Source organism: Rhinopithecus bieti, unplaced genomic scaffold (genome assembly GCF_001698545.2).
Source record: "Rhinopithecus bieti isolate Rb0 unplaced genomic scaffold, ASM169854v2 scaffold_9693, whole genome shotgun sequence".
Taxonomy (NCBI): Eukaryota; Metazoa; Chordata; class Mammalia; order Primates; family Cercopithecidae; genus Rhinopithecus; species Rhinopithecus bieti.
Genome location: NW_016806178.1, coordinates 1,229,371 through 1,232,353, shown reverse-complemented (window position 1 = coordinate 1,232,353; position 2,983 = coordinate 1,229,371). Strand labels below are relative to the sequence as shown.

At 42.6% G+C, this 2,983-nt stretch overlaps 1 pseudogene; it reads left to right on the top strand.

Annotated features, from left to right (window-relative positions):
• The first annotated feature begins 1,236 nt into the window (after nucleotides 1-1,236).
• Nucleotides 1,237-2,415, top strand: LOC108531496 (MKI67 FHA domain-interacting nucleolar phosphoprotein-like; annotated as a pseudogene).
• The last annotated feature ends 568 nt before the right edge of the window (nucleotides 2,416-2,983 follow it).

Sequence of the window (2,983 nt, the reverse complement as noted above, 5' to 3'; positions counted from 1 at the left end):
GCTGTTTTTGCTTTTGTTCTTTTCCTAAATAATCCTTACTTGGTAGTTAGTTATTAGTCTTTCTTTGGGAGAGGGACGGAGCTTTAAAACTGAAGAACATAATTTTCATTAAAATACCAAAAATGGAAACAAGTCACTTTGTAAACAATCTGCTATACAAACCAAATGGCAGCTGTTGAGAATCTCAATAAAATGTTAAATGCGTTTGCTGCCATTAAAAGAAATTTTAAAAATCTAGAATAAAGAAAAAAATGCATTTGCTGGCAGTGGTACCATTAGCCTAAGGTTGGGTCGCTGTGTCATCATACTGTGGTGGGGGTATGTGTGGTGTATATGTGTGAAACTTTTCATCTCAGGATGGATCCTAATCTTAGCTGCAGTTTTCCTTCCAAATAGGGTTACAAAGTCATAAAACATGGGCTTGGAAGTGACAGACCTGAGTGAATCAGTACACCTTAAAGAAAAATCCAATAAAACTACTTTTAATAATCCTAAGGTTGGTTTTTGAAACAATAGATACAATTTTTTACTCTAAGCAGCTGATTATGATTTTGAATCAGTAATACATACTGTCTCAACCCTTTTTTTTTCCAATGGCAACAGAGATTTCATGCAGAAAACCCCAAAACGGTGACTTTTTTTTTTTTAAGACAGGGTGTCACTCCACTGCAGCCCAGGCTGCAGTGGAGTGGTGAATCTCAGCTCACTGTAGCCTCAACCTCCCACCTCAGCCTCCAGAGTAGCTGGTACCACAGGCACCACAGCTACCGGCTAATGTATTGTATTTTTTGTACAGATGGACTTTTGCCATCTTGTCCAGGGTGGTCTTAAACTTCTAGGCTCAAGCGGTTCACCCACTTCGGCCTCCCAAAGTGCTGTGACTACAGGCACGAGCCACTGTGCCCAACCTGCAGTGGCTTTTTAGAACATAAGTTCAAGCATCTCTTCTTAACTCCTTTAATTGGAGGTATCTCTTCTCTCATTCTCCTCACCTTTGGTGTTCCCCCAGAGTTCACTGCTGACTGGATGTACAACATATATTTCAAAGTCAATCCTGGGTGCAGTGGCTCACGCCTATAATCCCAGTACTTTGGGAGACCAGGGCAGGCAGATCGCTTGAGTCCAGGAGTTCTAGACCAGCATGGGCAACATGGCGAAACCCTGCTTATATTAGAAATATAAAAAACTGGGTGTTTCCGGGAGTGCCTCATGGAGTTGGTGTTGGCCACTTTTGGCATGGCAGCCTTTTCCAGCCTGGCTGTGCCTATTCTGTTACTGATCCTGCAGGTAGATGCTGAGTTTCAGAAGAAGGTGGCGCAGGTTTGCAAGCGCATACCCAGACAAAGTAAAACAAGAACAACTGGTCGGTCACGGTGGCTCATGTCTGTAATCCCAGCACTTTGGGAGGCTGAGGCAGGCAGATCACCTGAGGTTGAGAGTTCAAGACAAGCCTGACCAACATGGAGAAACCCGTCTCTACTAAAAATACAAAAATTAGCCTGGTGTGGTGGCACATGCCTGTAATCTCAGTTATTCAGGAGGCTGAGGCAGGAGAATTGCTTGAACCCAGGAGGCAGAGGATGCAGTGAGTTGAGATCTTGCCACTGCACTCCAGCCTGGGCAACAAGAGTGAAACTCCGTCTCAAAAAAAAAAAAAACAAAACAAAAAAACAAGAACAACTTTCTCCTGGAGTAGTCTATGTGCGCCACCTACCTAACCTGCTGAATGAAACCCAGATCCTTTCCTGTCCTCCCAGTGTGGCACTGTTACAAGGTTCAGACTATCCAGAAAGAAAAGGACTGGAAATAGCAAAGGCTATGCATTTGTGGAGTTTGAGTCTGAGGATGTTGCCAAGTTGAAACAATGAACAACTACCTGTTTGGTGAAAGACTCTTGGAGAGTCATTTTATGCCACCTGAAAAAGTACAGAAAGAACTCTTTCAAGACTGGAATATTCCATTTAAGCAGCCATCATATCCATCAGTGAAACGGTATAATCAGAATCGGCACTTACACAAATGCAACGGATGGAGGAGTGATTTAAGAAGAAACAAGGATTACTCGGGAAGAAATTAGCTTAAAAAGGAATTGAATATGATTTTCCTCTTTGATTTTATAGAAAACAGAAAGTTTTCAAAACAAATTGTCAGAGGTGTAAAAGGCCATATTTTACATAAGAAGAAGAAAAGGTTTTAGGTACTCCTTAGAAGACTGTGGATACCCAGGGCCCCACACCGGTTTGTACATTAACATTTCTGAAGAGACAAAAATCTGAAGTGGCTGAAATGAATGATGATGATGAAGATAATGAAATAGTTTTCAAACAGCCCATATCCTGTGTAAAAGAAGAAATACAAGAGACTCAAACACCTACACATTCACAGGAAAAAAGATGAAGAAAAAGCAATCAGTGATTTTCAATATATTATACCTAAGATTTCTTGTGAAAAATATATTTGTGAGAAAAATACAGAAAATTCGTTGGGCGTTGTGTCCCATGCCTGTACTCCCAGTGTGGTGGCTCTCCCAGCTACTCAGGAGGCTGAAGGGGAAGGATCACCTGAGCCCAGGAAGTTGAGCTACAGTAGCCATGATCATGCCACTGCACTCCAGCCAAGTCAAGTCATTACATTTATCTTAACCTATTCTATCCTGGCTTAAGAGGGATTTGTATTAAGAATACAACAGGCAACCTCACAGACATCTAAGTACAGAACTCAATATAGGACCACACCATGGAAGGACTGGGCTGGGAGGTTATTTTTCCCTCCTTCATGCCTTCACTCTGGACTTCTGCTCCATGCTTGTGCTTTGCTCTGCAGATGGACATTCAGCACGTGCTTCAGGCTCCTCCAGCCTCTGAGGCTTTGGTTTGCCCTGGCAGTGCCCCTGGTCCCAGTGTTACTGGACCTTTCCATACAGATGCTCCTCTGCAAAAAATCTATTGAAAACTCTCTGTGTCATTTCCAATGAGCAGGAGAG